A 21,043-nucleotide genomic window follows, 5' to 3' on the forward strand; every position below is an offset into this window, starting at 1 on the left:
AGTCCCTGCTCAAAAGAGCTTACAATCTAAAGGACAAATGCACAGTCAGTCAAATAGGGGCAGTCTAGATTTCCTGAAAGGTATAAAGATTAGGTGCCGAAAGCAACATTGAAGAGGTGGGCTTTGAGCAAGGATTTGAAGATGGGTAGGGAGCAGCCTGATACGTTTTCCTCCCAAAAGAATCCAAGGTCCTAGACTCTCTTCCTGGGGGCACCGAGGCATAGTCTCTAGTACTCTTGGCTCTTCTGAGAGCAGAGTCCACCACCATGGAATCGTGAGGCAGTTGAGACTTCACCATGACAGGCTCTGCATGGACTCTATATTGGGACTCAGATTTCTTAAGGACCACTGGATTAGAAAGAAGAAACGACCAGTTTTGCATAAGAACTTCCCTGAGTGTGTTATGCAAGGGAACTGTTGCAACCTCTGTGGGTGGAGAAGGATAATCCAAGACCTCGAGCATCTCGGCCCTGGGCTCATCCACAACCTCCATAGGGAATGGAATGTCCTTAGACATTTCCCGAACAAAAGAGGAAAAAGAAAGACTCTCAGGTGGAGACAATCTTCTTTCAACTGGTGGAGTAGGATCAGAGGGGACCCCATATGACTCTTCCTCTGAAAAGTATCTGGGATCTTCCTCTTCTTCCCACGAGCACTCATCATCGGTGTCAGACAAAAGCTCTCTAAGAGCTGCCCGAACCCAAGCCTGTCTCGACGTCGAGGATCGACATCCTCAAGGGGGGGGGGGGGTGTTGAGACGTCGACTCCTGCCTGGACTATGGCAAAGCTTCCTCCGCAGGGAGAATCGACCCGGGTGGCGGCCAACGCCGATGCTGCAAGCGGCACCGAGGACAGAGACCTCACCACAGGCGAAGGCCCAGATGCCGCTTCAACAGTCGACGCAGAAGGAGCAAGCACCCCTGGCATCGATGCAGCAGCCCCTTCAGAAGCTCTGGAAGAAGGGCCCTGATGTGCTCAGAGAGCCTCCATCGGGCAGAAAAAGAAAAAACTGCCAGTTCAGTCACAGGAACCCAAAAGTAGAAGCACCTCTCTAAGAAAAACAAAGGCTCTTTTTTTTTTTTTTTAAATAGAGGCAGAAGAAAGTCAATCACAGGAAGCATATTTTTCCACTCAGAAAAGGTGGTGGTAGGAGAAAAGGGGAGGGACTTGGCACCCATCAGGTTTATACCCTAAAGAGCACAGCTCATTAGTGCTCTCTATCGAAATCTACTTTTAGATGGGCATAACCCACTAGACTGAACTGATCCTTTGCTGATGTCAAGGAATAGCCATTACATCTGCAGTTGTCATAGAGCTGGTGTGTACTGTCACTTTCTGGGGTGGGATCATGCCTTTATCCCTACAATGGTCAACAGGTCAGTTTGGGCACCTTTTTGACACTTAGTCATTAATGAAACAGGTCTAGCCAAATAGTCCTAATTTTTGCCCTGGGTGTTTTTGCAAGGTATTATTACTGTAGAAAAAGTCTAAATCATAAGCTCACCTAAAACACACCCCCAACATGCCCCCTTGAGATTTAGACGAACCACGGAGAAAAACATCTTAAAAATGAGTTTTGGAAAACAGCAATTTGGACATTTTTGTGAAAAAAGGTCCATCTGCCGCTTTGTGTAATTTTTTTTTTTTTATAAAGATGTTTTTCTGTTTTGAAAATGAGCCCCCAAGACTGATTTGTTTGTAATGATTTAATACATTTTAAAAAATTAGAAATGGAGAAAATGGGAAATGGAAGCCACAGCCGATTCAAATTAATACTAGTACAAACTAGCTACATAGAAGCAGCTTTCTAGGATGTCAATGTAGTAAACTATTACATCATCTTAGGGTTAAAGTTCTATGTCATACATACCTCAAAGTGAACACAAAACCTTTGAAAGCTGACCAATCCAAGCTAAAGTACAGCACTATTTTTTACTACTGAATTAAAAAAATAGTTTTACTATCAATGTGATAAATTAATAACAGGCAGAGCACACTATAGTTTTAAATATACACCAGAAGAGTAGATCATTTTAACATTATTGTTGTTTTTGACTTTAGTGGTTGCTATCCATGCCTGGGTTTTCAGGACTCCCACAGAAATGAGTGTTGTATCTACAAGGTTCACAGGGTCAGAAGTGCTGGTTCTAACGCTCCTACAGGTTTGGGAAACCATTAACTAAGATAGTGTAAGTGTGTTTACTCATTTCTCTGCACTAGTTAGTAATACCTAATTGAAATGACTAACAAGCTAGTTGCAGGAAAAGCGAGCTAAAATTAACTAGCTTTTACTATCATTTTGACTAACCTCTCTCATATGCTACACCCTTTTTTGAATTGTTAAATCAACTCAAAAAAAAAAAAGTGTACTAGAACAGTATGAGAAAAAGGGTACTAAAATTAACATTTTTACTGTATGAGCCATCAAGAGCCTTATTTAGTAAAGAAGTTTTCTTTACTACGGGGAAAAGGTCTAGTAAATATGACCATGAAGTAACAGTTTTGTTCTGTTAGTACTGCTTTAAATAAGATTCTCGTCCATATTCTGGTTTGTTTTTCATTCTTTGGGGAAAATAATTGATTTTGTCTGTAAAAGACTACAAAACCTAAATATTCAATATTCCCTTTTTAGTCACATTCCAAAATGGAGTGAATAAATGAATCAGCACATCTGTATGCTGTACATGCAGCATGAACATGCCTAATTTTTACTATGTAACTGCTATGCATTTTAGCAACTTGTTTCTACTTCCACTGAGATTGTATCTTAGATGTGATACCAGTGAGAAATTAATAATATATATTGGCGATAAACTGGGATACTTCAAATACATCAAATGCAAGGTTTTTTTTTTTTTAATAGAGGAGCAAAATCACAAAATTTCTTTATCAAAACCTTTTTAACAATGAGGAAAAAGACTTCAGAAGCTCAGCTTACTGTCTCCACTTAAAGACAAACTTTCTGCTCAGCAAGCTCTCTCAGTTTTCAAATGAACATCCAGGCTACTTTTATCCTACTCTTTATTTGTCTTATAAAACTTAATCATAACTCCAATTGCATTGGTAGTTCCAACCATGAAGAATTAAGCAAAGACACTTATCTGCAAACTGAAGGTTCTACCTGGTTCGCTCAACGGAGCGCCACTGTTTGACATAAAGCTTCCTCAGGAACAGAACCATTACCATGAATATATTCACTCAGTGCAGCTTCTTCTTCTTCTGGATATATTTGTGGTATCGGTAATGGTTCTGCTCCTGCAGAAGTTTCAACCAGGGAGAACCTTCAGTTTGCAGACAAGTGTCCTTGCTTCAATCTTAATGATGGAATTGGTGTTATGAATAAGTTTTGAAAAATAAGAATCTTTTTTAATATGAGTAAGACAAAGTAGCTGGGAGGTTTTTTGAGACTAATAAAGAAGCTTGTTCGGCAGAAAGTTTGCCTTTAAGTGGAAACATTGATGAGCTTCTGAAGTCTTACTAAATGTGTGATTTTGGTCTTCGTTATATTAAAACAAATTTGCATTTGATGTATTTAGAGTATCACAGCAATTTACTGTAAATCCTCAACTACAACAGAAGGGTTTCAGCCAAAATACACAATTAAACAAAAGTTAGGCAGTTACAACAGCAATTAAAAAAAAGAATTATATAAAAAAAAAAGTTGAATGTATTACAGAGTACATTAAACTTTTAATCCCAAGAAAAGTTTCTGCAAATACCTCAACAATCAAGCTGTAGGTAATAAATAAAGGGCCTCTTTTACTAAACTGTGTGGCAAATGTGACATAGCCCATTGGACTGCGGTGCATTTGCCATGCTGGGAATCGCTAGCGTGGTTTAGTTAAAAAAAAAAAAAAAGGCCCTAAGATAGCCCAATAGAAAGTTGTCCGAGTAGATTCGTGGTTAGAGCACCAGGCTTCAAGCCCAGTTCAAACCCCAGCTGATACTCCTCGTGATCTTGGCCAAGTCACAAACCCTCCTTTACCTCATATACAAACTTAGGAGCCCTTCTGCTAAAGCTTAGTGTGTGCTAACAGAACTAGCACGCACTAAATGCTAAGAAGCCCATAGGTATAAATTGGACTTCTTAGCATTGAGTGCATGCTAATTGTTAGTGAATTCTAAGCTTTAGCAAAAGGGACCCTTAGATTGTAAAGTCCTCTGGGGACAGGGAAACAAGTGGTGTACCTAAATGTAACACCGTGAGCTATTACTGAAAAAGGCAGGAGCTAAACCCCAAATCCAAAAAGCTTTTAAGAATTAACCTTTCATCAGGTCAGTAGAGAAAAAAATGCAGTTACAATGGTTTTATATAGTACAAACTCATCAAATTTTCAATTTGTCTAATGTTAGTACAGCTCAGTGAAAGGGGTGGGGGACACATAGGTGTGACGGTGAGACAGCCAATGTCCCTATTGGGTTCTTGTGTCTGTACCAAAGTATTCGAGCACTAATTTCAAAAATGTTTCTTGAGTAGAGAGGTGTGGTAGCTGTGTTAGTCCACTTTTAAAGGTGATCAATAAAAATAAAACATGAAAAAGAAAATAAGATGATACCTTTTTTATTGGACATAACTTAGAACATTTCTTGATTAGCTTTCAAAGGTTGCCCTTCTTCATCGAAGAAGGGCAACCTTCGAAAGCTAATCAAGAAATGTACTAAGTTATGTCCAATAAAAAAGGTATCTTATTTTCTTAAAAATGTTTCTGTTATTCTACTTTGTCTATAAAGATTGATACGTCCTCAATTTTTGGCTTGTTTCTCTGGTCTAGCATCCTTCACATTTTTTACAATGGATCATACTGTTACATTTCGGGTGGGGAGAGAGAAGCTGCAGTAGGCAGGACAAAATTGTGTACCCCCCCCCCCCCCCCCACACACACACACACACTTTATGCTCAGACCCACTCAAGATCCAACATCTTCCTATACACACCTGCCCCCAACCATTTTGAATGAGGAAATTATGCCTAAAACCTAAATGAGTATTTAAACCCAGTATAACTGCATTGCTTCACCAGAGGATAATAAAACTGACAAGCTTTTAAGAGCTAAGTTCAAAAACACAAAAGGCATCGTCCACAACTAACATGGTAATCACAATTCTCTGCTGAAAATACCTCCTATACCCATTAATACAGAACTAAATAATCAAGTATTGCTCTGCTGGTTTAATTTCTGGTGGGTGGGGAATCAGCCCAGAACAGTTTTACTACTTTTCAGAAAACAGAGAATACAGGGCTGTTCTGTTCCAGCCTCTTGTCAATCCGGAGAAAAGCAGAAAATAGTCACTCTATTCCCTATAACCCTGCTAGTCTGGTGAAAGCAAAATGACAAAAGGTGTCTCCAAAAAACTGATTAGTCTATAAGGTGCCATGAGCTTTTGAGCTGTCGTGGAGCTGGAGGAAGGGGGCAAGCACTTCCCTTTTGTTTACAAATTAAGAGCTCTATCACTGACCAAAAGTTATTAATGAGTTCTGTACTAAGTTGTGGCAAAAAGTGACCTTAACAAGTCCTTTACTGCACACTAGGGTCACTTTTTGCTGTGGCTGGAAAATGGCCATGTTTCCATTTTCTGATTTAATGGCCACGCACTAATGTTGCCATTAGTGCACAGCCAATAAAAGTTAGTGCATGAGCTCTTACTGCTACCTATTTTGCAGGAGGTAAGGGCTCACATGCTAATCCTGCATTAATCGGGAAACTGTAGTAACGCAGCTACACTAACTAGTTAGTGCAACCCATGCCCGCTCAGCAAAAAAAAAAACAAAAAAACATCAGTTTTATTTTAGCGCACACACGTCAAACGTATCACAGGATGCCTCAGCACACCCCATGGTACACCATTTTAAGCTACGGTAAAAGCACGCATTAATGCTTACTATAGCTTAGAAAGAGAACCCTTATAGGTTACATTAGCACATACAGCTCAACAATCTGCACATTTTAAATGGTGTATATATATGTAAAAAAATGACAAAAGAACAGTCCTAGAAATAAGCTCAAAACAGGAAGTACACCTCAAGAAAGTTATTAATATGTTATAGAAAGAACAAAGTCTAGTCAATACCTTCATTGGGCTAAAGAAAATTTAAAAATGCAAAAGACTACAAAGAGGCATATTTTCAAATCACTGATGGGTCCTTTTACAAAGCCGCGATACAAAGTGGCCTGCGGTAGTGTGAGCGCGTCTCTTGGGCGCACTTTTTACCATGGCTGGGAAAAAGGCCATTTTTTAATGGGCATGTGCAAAAATTACAACTAGCACGTGCCTATTCATGGCCTGAGCCCTTACCACTAGCCATTGATTTAGCGGTAAGGGCTCACGCAGTAACCATGCAGCATGCGCCAACTTGGCCACACTGCTGATTTCTGCCGGGAACACCACACTGCCGATTTCTGCCGGGAACACCCCCCCTCCCCCATAGTAGACAAATATTTTCTAGTGCGGAATTTGGTGCACACTAAACTCTGAATTACCACCGGGTGCACTCGCTACCCTGGCAGTGGTGCCAACTTGGCATGCTCTACCCACACATTAGCCCTCCCAAAGCTTTGTTAAAGGGTCCCTGAGACTTACAAAGTTCCATAGTAACCCATAGAGCTTTGTAAGTCTAAGTGCTTTGTTAGTGAGCCCCAAAGTTTTTTAAAGCAAGCAGTATAAGGCAAACAAAGATGAAATTCCTGAGTGCAGATTGTGAATTGCTTCACTTACAGTAATAACATGCAGTCAGATGGTACTAGTCTAGCAAAGTGAAAAGAATCTATAATTATGTCTGCAGTTTATTATTGTTATTTTAGAGCACCAAGGTAAAAAAAAATACACAATTTATTTTTCTTCATTTAAGGTGAGTAATCAAGTATAAGAAATAAATAAATTATATTTCAGAACAGGAAAATGCCAGTGTTCTGGTTATCGTCCGGATATTCTCATGAAGAATAGGGGTGCAAGAATCCTTTATCAGTTTAGTTTTCCGTCCTGTATGCCATAAGCACATAGTATTATATTCTGAAAAAATAATATCAAAACACACGTCAACAAAAATCACACCACTACATAAAATTTCGAACTTCTGGATCATTTATGAGGTTGTCTTCCTTCTCTCTCCTCAACAAATAAAACGAGCACCGTGTTTGATCAAGTTAAAAAAAAAAAAAATAAAAAAAAAAGAGAGCGAGAGAGAAAACACAGGCACTACGTAACAACTATACCACATAAAACGAAATAGTACACACAATCAGTGAGCCGGTGTATTACTCAAAGAACATTTATTGAAACCGATCAGTTTCTGTTACAGAGTACTCCAGTGGAGCGAGAAACCACAGGAGCAACCCCGGTATACAAAACAAATGCAAAGCCGCGGTTTAAGCTCACACAAAAGTCAAAAAGGGCAAGCGAGCAGCTACAGGCCTACTTTCCCAGAACCAGAGTACAAGCGATCCAGCTGGAAACAGGAAGTTTAAATCCCACTTCGACCCTGGAGCACTGCCAGCTCCCGTGACGTCACTATAGCAAACACTTTTCCCGGGCCTGTTCAAATCAATGGGGGTGTCCTCCCATCCCCAAGCTAAGACTCAGGCTGCAGCAGCTCGTGTTCAGTCCTAGTTCTCAACAGCACTCCTCAACGTCCAGACGTCGCGCTTGCCACTACCTCACACCTACCAGCTTTTGCACTCTTCCTGGGTTTTGCCAGCGGCCTCCTTCCTTGCTTAGCTATACGAACAATACTCATTCTACAAACATGGCGCCTAACAAAACAATCTCTCTCTCACACACACACACAGTAATAATTCTAAACCGTCCCCACCCACCAAGAGAGAAAAAAGAAAGTACCGAGATTACCTCGCTGTGTTACTAAAGACAAACGTCTGCCAGGAGAAACAGAGGCAAATGGCGCTGAAGCTCCCGGTCCACTCTGTATAGTCTCACTCAACGGCCGATGCCGCACGAGCCCAGCAAACACTTATTTACCTATAAAAAGCGAGAACGACGCGGCATTCCCGGGTACAAGGCGTACTAGGGATTCTTTCCCCCATGCCTCCCGGCCAGGCCCTAGAGCGGCTGACCGCAGACGAGTTGCTCTCTGCTCTAGCTGCTGCAGAGGATTTCTCTAGTTTCCGCAACACCAGCTCAGGGAAGGCTGAGATTCTCTTTTCCCTCCCCCACCCTTTCAAACAAACAATGCGGTTACAAGCAGCTTTGAGCTCGCGCAAGAGCAGCCGCGGGAGGAAGGGGGGGGGGGGGGGTGAGCAGCTAGAGGTACGCGTCTCTGCGTCGTAGCCAACTCGCACCGCCATGGTTAGAGTGGCGGCAAAAAAAAGCGGCGCTTTTTGTTGTCGTTGCCTTGCCGACTCTCTTTGCTTCGGTTCATTTGCTCTATGGGAAGTTGTTTTCCTGTTCTCTAGCTCTCCAAAACCAAACAGAATTGCGTCCTCAGTTTTCTATTCTCTCTACTAAAACCGGGCTTTCCTGTATTAATTGTTTTGATGTCTAAAAAGTTGGGTTTATAAAGAAGCGTCGTGTTAGTCGCAGTTACCCTATTCGGATAGTTCCATTCCTTATTTTTATTAAGTAATCCCTACAGCTAAAATATTATACACCCTAGATCTCCTTACCCGTTCACAAATGTCACTAGCTTTCTTATTTGTGTGTTCCTATATATGTTATAGTTTCCTAGTCATGAAATACCAATAAAAAAGGAAATACTGTTAAACACGAATACTACGTTAATCAACACGTGCGTTCAAACCGCTGTAAGTCTTTCTTTCATTTTACAATGATGATACGAATCTCTTTCCGAAATTGACAGAACTTACCGGTAACCTGAACAGAAATTAAGCACCTTTCTTTCCTCCTTCTGTGCAGAGCTGGCACTTGTACTGGTGTGTACAGAAAGGAAGGCTACACAGTAAGTAGTTCTGTGCTGTTTTGTGCATTTTAATAACTGGCAACACCCTATATTTTCCGTCCCACATAAGAGCTATGTGAGGTTTACATGAAGGGGGTGAAACGTGAGCCTTGGGTGAAAACTGTGCACCACCACCACACTGACATAAGTGATACAAGTTTACTTAGCTTCAATCGTTGCTGGTAGCAACTTGCTGCTATAACTTTTATCCACCCATACACTTATATTTCTCGAGCTGGAGCACCACACCAATAGTAAAACCAATTCTGATCGCTTTATTCAGAACAAAATATACCGATATCTCTCGTTAGTCTAAGGTCACACCACTTCTAAACGAACGACCAAGCGCTACTAGTATTGCTCGCTCGCCCCACCCATAATGGTTTTTCAGCCCCTGCTGCGCCCTGGAAACCCCGTGGAGGCATCCAGCTGCCAAAACAAATGCTCCGGACCTGTCAGCGCTCTTTAAGTTTCTTAAAATTAAAGAGCGGCGTCGTGGGAAGGGGGATGAGCGAGCTCCGCTTCGCGAACAAACTCGTCCCTTTAACTTTTTTTTTAGTACCGTTGGAAGTTTTTGAGCTGCTGTCTCCAGGTCGGTATCAGTTGAAGGTAGCAGAGGCCGTGTACGGCAAGATCGGGCGGTCGGGGGCTGCCATTTTAAGAACCTTTGACTCTGTGACGTCGCCGAGTGCGTTCTTCAGCGTCTGTCCTGTGCTCGCTGGTGGAACTGAGAGCGTCGCGCAAGCGAGCGGGAGGGGAAGACAAAAGCATTAAACTAATGAATGGGAAAAAAATAAGATTAATTACTTTCCACTTAACCGTTTGGAGGCCGCAACAAGCTGCGGGAAAGCCTGTGCTGGCGAGGTGAGCACCGTGGGGGAAGGCCAGCGGGGAAGACCCAGAGCGGGGAAGGGCAGGGGGAGGGGATCCGGTTCGTCCCTGTGCTCGCTGCTGGGATCTGGTTCTGCCTGAATAGGTCAGGTTCTTGCTTCTGGCGGCGACAGAGACCTGGCCTCCCGCAAGGCCTCAGACCATCGCTATCCGGAGGAGAGGGGGCGGTATAAACGATGGTAGGGCCCGCTAGCTGTCAGTCCTTTACCCTACAGGTACAAGGTGTATACGGCAAGCGCTTCATGCGGGGTCACTCACACAACTGAGTCGCCGCGGCACTAGGAGACTAGGCCTTGACTCTCTATTGTCTATAGACCTTACATTGAGGGAGTTGCAAACCTGCCTGCTCCACAAAAGACATCCCCTGCTTTGGATAATCTGCTGCAAAGTGTGATCGCCGCTTTTAGCGGCTGTGGGAATTAATGATTTGTTTTGCTCTCCCCATCCCCCAACTAATATTTTAAAAGTGGGGTTTAACTAATTTGATAACGAGGTGTGTAAGGCAAGGAAAATCCAAATCACCTCATTGTGCGTTCTAGATCAGTGTTATGGCCGTTTTTCGTTCTTCTACATACAATGGTTTTTGTAGTTGATTATTGAAATATACAAATTATTCGAATATATTAAGGGCCACCGCATTTACCGTAGACTTTGAAACTTAAAATATGGGTATATTTTGTTTTCTTAAAACAGATGAATCGAATGATTCTTTTCAAGATTTGTTGGCGACTAGTCAGAATGTCTGGGCTAAAAGTACTTTCTCCTGTTTCATATTACAGGTTTTGTGATATAGATGAGCCTATCAAGAATATTGTGTATTGGATAATTTGGAAAGCTGTAATATTAAGGACGGAGCACAACGAGGTCTAGTTAGGTCACGTTTATAGCAGTCAGTCATTCATTCTGATCAATATTTAAGACTAATTCATGTGTAGAATAAATTTAGTATTCCATATATGTGGGAGATCTCTGGGTGATGTTCTTTACCGTGTGTGTGTGTATGTATTTATGCAGAATATGCTTATTTTGTGTATGCGAGTAGATCTTTATAGTGAGTTCTGTGGCAATGACTGAAAACCTAGGCATTCATATTTCATGAAGCTAAATTTCATAACGTTCTACTGTACTTTTTTTTATTACAGTCAGAACAGGAAGTACTATAATCCCTATTCTCTGGATGTGTAAAATTATATTTAGAGAAACTTGGGTGTCATTCAAGAATATTTTGGAGATGGGGAAACTTTTTTTTACATTAACTGTTTTTTTTTTAAGTTTTGTTCTATTTTGGTCTTTTATTATTTTTAGTTTTTTTAAAGTTTTGTTCTATTTTGGTCTTTTTATTATTTTTATTATTATTATTGTTATTATTATTTATTTTATATGCTTGTTTTGCTCATAAAAATGATATGTATTTTCTGTGCCCCTCCCCCATTTTGTTGAGATTGTGCTTTCTATCTTACCCCACCTGCTATACTTTTTTTTAAGCTTCCCCCTCTCCCAACTGCAGTGACAGCTCTTCTGCCTTGACCTAGCAGTAGCTGTGCCAAGTTACTTTAAAGCTGGTCCCGACAGGCAGGCACCAAATTTCAGATGGCCAGAAATTTTCAATTAAAAATCAAACATATAAACGGCAAGTGACCGTACTCACTTGCAAATGCGCAGTACAGACTTCCTTCTCTGTCCCGCCCTCGCGTCAAGACGTCAGAGGGCGGAACAAAGAGGGAAACGGAGTTGAATTGTCGGACGCCGCCTGGAAAAGAACATCGCGCGAAACAACCTCCACCCTCTCCCCGCCCCCTGCACTGACCTGACGGCGCCTCTCACCTCCGTGTGGAAGCGCTGCAGGCAGCAGCAGAGCTATCTGCTGCTGCCTGTAGCGCTTTCACATGGAGGTGAGAGGCGCCGTCAGGTCAGTGCAGGGGGAGGGAGCGGCGGCAATGAGGGTAGCTGGACATGGGGGGAGAGGCCATGGTTGCTGGACTTGGGGTGAGAGCAGGGCACAAAGGAGGGTTGCTGGACATGGGGGGAGGGGTGAGGTCAGGGGAGAGAGGAGGGGCTGCAATACTCGCCCGTTTTTACAGGCTTAACGGCTAGTAGTGGTATATTTAATATGTATTCCTTTAATTAAAATGTGATTTAGTATCTTTCTGTATTAGCAGCAAGAAAAAAAAACTCAACGTGATTGGAGAATATATTTTTTAACTTCTGTTTGCGTATTGGCTTAGCTTTATTCCCAGGTACATTAATTCAAATTACCATCACAAGACCACAGGAAGACCTCTTGCCATTGATTAGTGGCTCCTGTAACATAGCAAGGCAGCTTGTTACCAGACATGGGGCTAGTGCAATAAAGCGCGTTTGGCTTTGCACACAGGTAACTTGACTTTAGCCCACAGATTTGGGGGCACCCAATAGAAAAATAAATGTTGTGCAGGTGCTAATTTCTTACAGCTTTAGGTAAGCATCAGTGCACAGCACATTTAAATTCTGTGGTAATGAAGGTATTCAGCACAGATGCAGAGGCATGCATGGAAAACTGTGGGGTTTTAATGCCTGGTCTGAATAAGAGTAAAAGGCTAGCTCATTGTTCTGCTCTCTGCACTTGTAAAGTTTTAATGTCTGTTTTCTCTTTACCACAAGCATATATAGGACCTGCCTAGTGCAGCAGAATATGGGGGTATGGCAGTGAGCTTCAGCATACAATCAAGTCCCCACCTTGTTTCCTCTGTGCAAAAGGTTAAAGTAGAATACTGTTGTGTAGGTCTTGAGTATAGGCCTGCACTGACTTGCCCCTCTGAGAGAGTTTTCCTGTTTTTTTTTTTGGGGGGGGGGGGGGAGATGAGAAATAGCAGCACTTCAGCATGAGCCTGTATATATAGGGTCCCATAGTGTTCACTCTTCTTTTAAGCTTGTGGCTGGAGCAGGGGGAGGTAGAGAGCTGACAGCATGTGGGACTGCATGTTAAGATACAAATATAATATTAAATGTATGTATAAAATATAAACTGTGATAAATATAATAAAAAGAGGGAAATGTAGATTACTTTTGTGTATTTGCCTGTACTCTTATTACATATATAGTGTCCACCTTGGATGTAGTATCACTTTTAAAATGGCTTTGTTTTATTCATGCAGCTCATGCATATCACCCTTTTGATAGATGTAAGTTTGATGTACCATTTTTATTAATGCAGTGGCGTTATTGGCACCAAGGCGACTTTGTTAGCGTTTTCCTATCTGGGGTTGTTTATTCTTCACAGTAAGCAGTGTGGAAATTGCCCAATACTGATGTTTATTATATATGTTTTTATACAGTGTAATCTTTGACCCCTGAGGCAGGGTGGGTTTTCCTGCCGAAACAAGGCCTCCGTGTCAGGACTCTGTGGTACCAATATAGTTGTTTTGTTCAACACTCCCTGTGTTGAAGCTTGTGTTGCATTCTCTACTCTCCTGCCTACCTGTGCAGTACTATTACTTATGCACAGAATAGCTTTCCAGTCCACATGCGGATGTACATATGCAGCTGCAGGTATATAATTTTCTTGTGCACATCCATTTGGCATGCTTTCCCATGTAACACACATTTGTACACAGACTATTTGCATACTATTTATTTCATTGGGGAGCAATTATTTTCTTTTACGCATGCATTAGGAAACACTGTAGAGCTTTTGTGCAGAGCTGTAATGCACACTTTCTGCATTGCTAAAGCATTACATGATTTTATGTTCAAATACAGGCAAACTGTAAAGTTGTGGAATTTGTTGCTAGATAATTATTTTCTTTCTTTTAAATATATCCCATTCTATCCAATGATCTAGGCATGTTACAACCAAACATGCATTACTTCATATATAAAACATTGAAATAATTAAAATGGAACATAAACAGCAAAAATTGGTCAAGGCACCAAACAGATGGGTTTAAAAGAGGTTGGTCAAATCCTTAGAGAATGGAAAGTGTATTGAATTTGGCTTACACCTTTTTAGTAATAGCTCAGGGTGAGTTATATTCACAGGTATGGTAGGTATTTTCCTGTCTCCAGAGGACTTAGAGGCAGATGCATCAAACAAACGTTAAAAAATCTAAATGGTTAAAGTCCCTAACGATTTTTAAAAAACGAAGAATGCACCAAAAAAACAAGTCACACGTGCTCGGATCGGTATTGAAAAGTACAATGTATCAAAGAATCGTAATCCACGTCGGAAATCGGCCCCTAAAGCATGCGCAGAGCAGCCAAGCGTTATGTTAGCTGCTCTGCGCATGCCACAAACAGTCAAAACACAAGCACGTGGCTACCAAATCAAAACAAAAATAAAGGGTTGGGAGGGGGCAAAGGCGCTCGTCAGGAGCGTCCTGTATGGTCGTTTCCCCCCCCCCCCCCCCCCCACCCGCTTCCCCCTGCATTATAAATTAAAAAGCAAAACATACCTTTAGCAGCCCCGGCCCCCCTCCCTTCCTCATTACTCTGTCTCCCCTCAGCTCCGCCTCCCGACATCCTCCGCCCTGTGCCCCGCCCCCTCTTGGGGTCGCCGCCGCCATTCCCCCCTTCCACCGGGCCCCCCTCCCTCTTACCGGGCCCGTGCAGCACCTCTCTCCTCTGTCCGAAGGCGCTGCACGGGCAAGAAGAAAAGCTGATGCCTGTCTTTGCCCAGCTTCGGTCTCGCGTCTCTCTCCTCCTGGGCCTGCCCCCGTCTGACTTAGGTTACTGACGTCAGACGGGGGCAGGCCCAGGAGGAGAGAGACGTGAGATCGAAGCTGGGCGAAGACAGGCATCAGCTTTTCTTCTTGCCCGTGCAATGCCTTCGGACAGAGGAGCAAGGCGCTGCACGGGCCCAGTAAGGGGGAGGGGGGCCCGATGGAGGGGGGAATGGCGGCGATGACCCCAAGAGGGGGCGGGGCACAGGGCGGAGGATGTCGGGAGGCGGAGCTGAGGGGAGACAGAGTAATGAGGAAGGGAGGGGGGCCGGGGCTGCTAAAGGTATGTTTTGCTTTTTAATTTATAATGCGGGGGGGGGGGAACGGCGACCTTGGGCGGGGGGGGGGCCAAGGACGGCCATACAGGACGCTCCTGACGAGCGCCTTTGGCCCCTCCCGATTCTTTTTTTTTATTTTTGTTGGTTAAGGCTCAAACATGCTCTGGATACGCAAACACTACATTGATGTGGTTTATGACACGTTTTCTTTAAGCTTAAACACAGCTCTTTTGGACATATGTAATGCTACGTCCTTTTGACCAATCACAGCGCTTTTAGCTCTGCTAATGCGCTGGGATTGGCTCACAGTTTTTGTTTTTTCACTTTACGATTTTTCCTGGCACAGAGCGTTAGATTTCCTGCCTTTTTCCTGCGTAAAGGCAATCGGAAAAGGTTAGTGCATCTCGTTTCAATGGGGTTTGTACACAAATTGCTCATCTGCATTCCGTTTTCGTTAGCTGCTAGCTTCCTCTGTAAAAGCCCTTTGATGCATGCAAGGGATCAAAATTTCCTCGTTAAAGGGTTGTTAGAGGATCGTTAAGGTTTAGTGCATCTGGGCCTTACAATCTAAGGGGCCCTTTTACTAAAGCTTAGTGGGTGCTAATGGACATTAGCATGTGCTAATTGCTGGGTATTCTATTTTTATGCCTATGGACCACATGGCACTTAGCACATGCTAATCTCTGTTAGCACTACTAAGCTTTAGCAAGAGGGTCCCTAAGGCAACAGTGGGTTAAGTGACTTGCCTAAATTTTGCTGCAGCTCCTTGGGATCTTGAACCATAAGGTATCTCTTATATTCCATAAACATTTATTCAAGTATGTCTCAGAATGCGTCTCAGAATGCTATTGCTCATCCCTAGAAGGGAACTGCACAAAATTGATATGCAAGGCACTTCTAATGACCTGGCTTGGCCACTATCATAGGTAGGATGCTAAGCTTGATGGACCTTTGCTCTGACCTTGCATGGCATTTCTTATAATTGTTTTCCCCTCCCCCTAAAAAAGAAAAAATTCTGACCAGTTCATCAGACTTATTTAAGCTCTGCCTCAGATGGTCAACCCTCTAAAATGATATCCAAAACTTGGTGATCACTCAGACTTTACTAGTATGATGTATGTACTAGTATTATAAATGGTATCTTGCGAGTTCCCATTTGGACAGTTCCCCCCCATAGGGCTGTTCCCACCAGGTCAATTCCCACCCAGGACGTTTCCCACCCCAATTTCCTTTTTTTTTTTTTTTTACCTGATCTTCTTTTCATTCTCCTTTCGGCAACTTTTTTTCCTTATGAGCCATAGCGTTGCATCACGTTGCTTGTGCAGCACCAGCATACGGATGTAAACAGAGGAAGTATCGGGAAGGTCCTGGGGTTGTGGCGCTGTCAGGATCGCTTGTGCAGTGCCAGCATACGGATGTACACAGAGAGTGTCATTTTAAGGGGCTGATTATTATAGGGACACCTAGCACATGTTGTGGGCAACATTCAGAGTTTATATGTTTTTGTTTATTTACTTATGTAGGAGCATTTTAAATCTTTTTCTTTTTTTTATTTTAATTTTTTTGTTTTTGTTTATTTACTTATGTAGGAGCATTTTAAATCTTTTTCTTTTTTTATTTTAATTTTTTTTTTTTTGTTACATTTGGACCCCGCGCTTTCCCACTCATGGCAGGCTCAATGTGGCTAGTTGTAGGCAGGGCGCAGTTAGAGGAGGGTGTGGGGGGCACGGAAGGGGAAAGAGATGTGTAAAATGTTGTACTAGTGTGTTTTTTTTGTTTTGTTTTGTTTTTTTTAGTTATGGGTGGGAATTGCCCTCCCTAGTGTGGTGGAAATTGATGGGTGGGGGAACTGACCTAGAACCTTATAAATAATCCTCTCACATTGGTCCCCTCCCCCAACCTGCACACCACACATGCCTATTTTGTGCTATTTCTTTCCCCCCCCCCCCCCCCATTGTTTTTTTTTGTTGTTACATTTGTACCCCGCGCTTTCCCACTCATGGTAGGCTCCATGCGGCTTACAAGGGGCAATGGAGGGTTAAGTGACTTGCCCAGAATCACAAGGAGCTGCCTTACTCCTTCCTCCAGCCTGATTTCTTCCTCTTCTTCCCACGACCACAGTGACTCCCGCTCTGAGTGTTAGTCTATCTGTTGAGAATTCTCTGTACTGGAGACAAAACTGCTGAAGGCCTTTAGATTGTAGTAGGACTAGCATTTGCGGCCTGTAGAACTGCACATGGCATATATGAGAAGATGCACCACCCCGGGGTCCTCCAAATCATGTGCTCATGGGGAAACAGAGGGAACATGGGTAAACGAAATAACTAACTTTCGCAAATCTCTGAAAACCTATCTCTTCAACAAAGCCTACCACGAGAATCCTTAGCTTAATTGTAACACTTCAACACTCCACCCTGATTCCGAAAGTCTTTTCTATAACCGTTTGCTTAGTTCTTTTTGTCATCCTTAATCTTTTTGTAACACCAATTGTATCTTTTACCTTGGAATGGCGTTGCCATAACAGGTCTTTGTAAGCCACATTGAGCCTGCAAATAGGTGGGAAAATGTGGGATACAAGTGCAATAAATAAATGATGCTGGGCAGATGGTAGGAGAGAGAAATATGGATGCTGTGCTGGAGCCATTGCCATGATTGAAGAGAAGGGAGCTATGCACAGCTGCTTTCTCTGAAGAGGGGGGAGGGCAATTTCAGTTTTTGTACGGTGTATCAGCCTAGATTCGGCCATGGATACTGGAGCAAGATCTCTAGCTTACCTTCTTTATTCGGTGTGAATGCCTCCTCTCTGCTCAGAATTCCTGTTCTCTGTAGAGTAGGGAACCCCAAACCACAAACTGTGCTATAGAGTTGGTCTGCAATCAGATTTTAGCCAGTCCATAAAAGTAATAATGGTTTGCATGTGGCTGGCAACAGTTGGTGGTGGAGGAGCTATGTTCAGGTATTGCCAGCCACTCTGATGTTGACTCCCTATGTTGACACTGAGAGCATGTGCAGAAATCAACTGACCCTTTTCATTACTGATTTTTCAATATGCAGGATGAACAGTGAGAGGACCTACCAATTTGTGGAAGTTTTTGTTTTTTTTTGACACATGCAGTGCTATTAAAAGAGCAGATAGGAACTACTGTGTTTTACTGTGGATTCTCTCTGTTAGTTCATATTCTTTACATCTGTGTACTAGAAAATGTAAGATTAACTTAAGGATCCTCAGGGCTGCAAGCTTCACCTCAGAATGTCTATGAAGGGCTGCAAGTATGACCCTGAACAAGGAAAGTAGGTGGCAAAATGTTCCCACATCTCCTTGTTTAACAAAAATTGTGTTCACTGTGAGCACTAAGAGCAATTTATCGTATTCCATGAGATAGAAATGTTTCTGTAGCTAATGCCTTGCTGCTTTGATTTGATTGCTTGCCAAAATATTTTGATTACCAATTAACACTTCATGATGTATAGACCAATGGCAGCAAACTGTGAACTTTATATAGTAAAAACTTAGATTCTGTTTTATACAGTGACACAGTATAAACTTCCTGCAACACCTGCTATCGAATCAGGATGAGGGCTTAACGTTAACCTACTCTGCCCATATTGTTCTTTTGTGCATGATATACTAAACACTTTCAGCACGGTCTTGCACAGAACATTTCTAGGCCTTAGGAGATTTTTGCATTGTCATCTGCCTCATACATGATGGAGCATTTGTGTGTCTGGGATGGGGATGCTAGAGTGCAAACATTTATGGCTGCCTCATCATGTTTGCTGCCTTTAGTGCCTGACATTTATACTGTTCTTATAGGATTTAGCTCATGCTTTCTCAGTAGCTCACAGTTAATTGCGTTCAGGCCTGCAGGCTTACAATTTGTACCTGAGGTAATGAAGAGTTAAATGACTTAAGGTCACATGGAGCAGTGGTGGGATTTGAACCCTGGCTTCCCTGGTTCTTGCTGTACTCGGTGCTTTGAGCCAGTGCTGGGACTTGCATATAACAAGAAGAGAGACTGTGGAAAAAGGGCCATGGAAGAGAAAACTGGTCTGGAAAGGGAACAAAGCAAAAGAGAAGATTTTTTTTTCATGCCAAAAAAAAAAAAAAAAAAACAACTTTAGGGACATTTTTAGCTTTGTTCAATAGGCATTTGCAGAATTTTGCAATGCATAGAGACCAAGATGCCTGCATTTAGATAGGAATAAATTGAAGTACAAAGGGTGAAGCACAGATATTGAATACAGTAAGTCCAAAACTAGCAACAGTCAAGAAAAGAACTTGAAACAGGATTAAAATCAAACCAAATGATGGATGGCAATGTAATCAAATAAAAAGTTTTAGGAACATGTTTTATTTTGGGCTGCAGTGGTCTTGGCTGGAAAAAAAAATCTGGTGTCGGGAGTATATAAATTTGTAATATCTAAGTAACATCAAACAAATTTTGAAGAATTCCTATATTGATCATAGGTAAATGGAAACAACAACAAAAATCCACAAAAGTTGTGAAACAGCCCTCAAAAGGAAGAGATCCAATTTAAATATGCCAGAAAAAATTAAAAATACTAGGATTACTATACTAAAGAGCAAATTTCACCTTCCCACAGCCTAAGATTTTCAAACAATTATGATCCTTCTGTGTAAAATAGACTCAAAGAATGATATTAAATATAATAGCTCAAAGTACACACACACTATTCTCCAATTTAACAATACATTTACAGGGAAAACATAATTGAAATTTAGCACTACTTTTTAATACATCAATAAGAACAGTTTTTTCTGTATCCTGAGCCTCACTAGCACGAAGCCTGTTCTAAGTGAATGGGTTTTTTCGACATTGCTGCACCAGGAATCACTAGTGCAGTTTGGTAAGAGGCCCTAAATCTTTAAGAATAGAAGTGTCAACTTCAGGAAAATTCAAAATCCTTAAATTCAGACTTCTAGTGTAGTTATCAAAGTTCTCAATATTTTTAACTAGAACCCATCTCTCCCATGCCGCAAGTGTTTGAAGGGGGCTTAATCTGAGTCACCTCAGACTTGTTTGTTTTTTATTTATTTATTGGTACTTATATCCCACATTATCTGATTTTAAATATTCAGTTCAATGTGGCTAACATTCAATAATAGTTCAATACATTTAAAAGTTTAAGAAATACAGAGGTAATGGAATGAGTAAACAAGGTATGTAGATAATGAAGAAGATTGGCATTACTTATATAATGGTTACTTTAATAGCTTTATATAAGAACTCATTGAAAAGAAAAGCTTTTAGTAATTTACGGAAGGTCAAGTACTTGATAAGTCTTACTTCCCTTGGAATAGAATTCCACCATTTAGTACCTAGATGAGAAATATCTCTAGTTAGTACTGACTTATACTTGATATTTTTATAACATGGGAAGTGTAGAATGAGGTAGTCCTATGCACCTGGTATAGCATTGCAGGTGAGGTCTAGCATGTAGTCTGGTGCCAACCCATAGATGAGTTTATAGATGAATGTACAAGTTTTGAAGATGATCCTAGCTTTTATAGGAATCCAATGTAGTTGAGTGGAGATGCCCTGTCAAATTTAGAAACTTTGTAGATCAGTCTATAACAATTTTCCCCAAACTGTGCACCACGGTACCCTGGTGTCCCACATCAAACTCTTAGGTGCCATGGCAAATCCAGACCTCCCTACCGCCCGAACCGCTACTGCAGACAGCACGGCAGAAAAACAACAGGGGGAAAAAAAGTGCAGGGCTGCAGCAGCTTTCAAGCATGTACTGTCAGTTCTGCCGGTCCTCTGACCCCGGAACTGGAAGTTGACATCAGCGGGAGCAGAGAACCAGCAGAGCCGACAGCACATGCCTGAAGGCTGCTGTGGCCCTTTCGGGACTCACAGAGGCGACTGCCAAGGAGGTTGGATGAAAACAGGAGACAGAATGAAGTCAAAAAGTTGAAGCCAACAGGTCAGTCTCTGTTTCCCTTCCCATTCAAAAAAAAAAAAAAAAAACAAGCAAACCTAGGAGCTGCTACATCTAAGTTGTCATTCTTTATTGATGGTAGCATTTTTAAATTTAATCTCACATTTTTAAACATGCTGGCTTGTGCAGCATACAGATGTACTAAGATTACGTATAATAATGGAATAACTTTTCATAGGTAGAGTAAAATGATGTATGTTACTTTTATTAGTATTTTTACTGCTTAGTGGGAATCTGGCTTTCTTGGTGGGGGGGGGGGGGGGGGGGGGTCAAGGTGACTGCGGCGCAGCAAGTGCGGGGC

General features: G+C 42.0%; 2 protein-coding genes across 6 annotated transcripts in view; one reads left to right on the forward strand and one right to left on the reverse strand.

The window, feature by feature from the left end:
- Positions 1–8,214, reverse strand: part of BRD1 (bromodomain containing 1) — a 306,498-nt gene extending 298,284 nt beyond the window's left edge. The window contains 1 exon segment of the mRNA XM_030215730.1: positions 7,973–8,214. The gene's annotated coding sequence lies outside the window, so the exon portion shown is untranslated.
- Positions 8,215–9,329: 1,115 nt separating this feature from the next.
- The window catches only part of ZBED4 (zinc finger BED-type containing 4), a 36,426-nt gene continuing 24,712 nt past the window's right edge, over positions 9,330–21,043 (forward strand). For 2 of the 5 annotated variants that reach the window (XM_030215733.1, XM_030215731.1), the window contains exon 1: positions 9,564–9,773. The gene's annotated coding sequence lies outside the window, so the exon portion shown is untranslated. Of the gene's footprint in view, positions 9,502–9,563; positions 9,774–21,043 lie in introns of those variants that run through there. The other 3 variants (XM_030215732.1, XM_030215735.1, XM_030215734.1) reach the window with 3 other exon arrangements.

The sequence above is a fragment of the Microcaecilia unicolor genome, chromosome 10, assembly GCF_901765095.1.
Source record: "Microcaecilia unicolor chromosome 10, aMicUni1.1, whole genome shotgun sequence".
Lineage (NCBI taxonomy): Eukaryota > Metazoa > Chordata > Amphibia > Gymnophiona > Siphonopidae > Microcaecilia > Microcaecilia unicolor.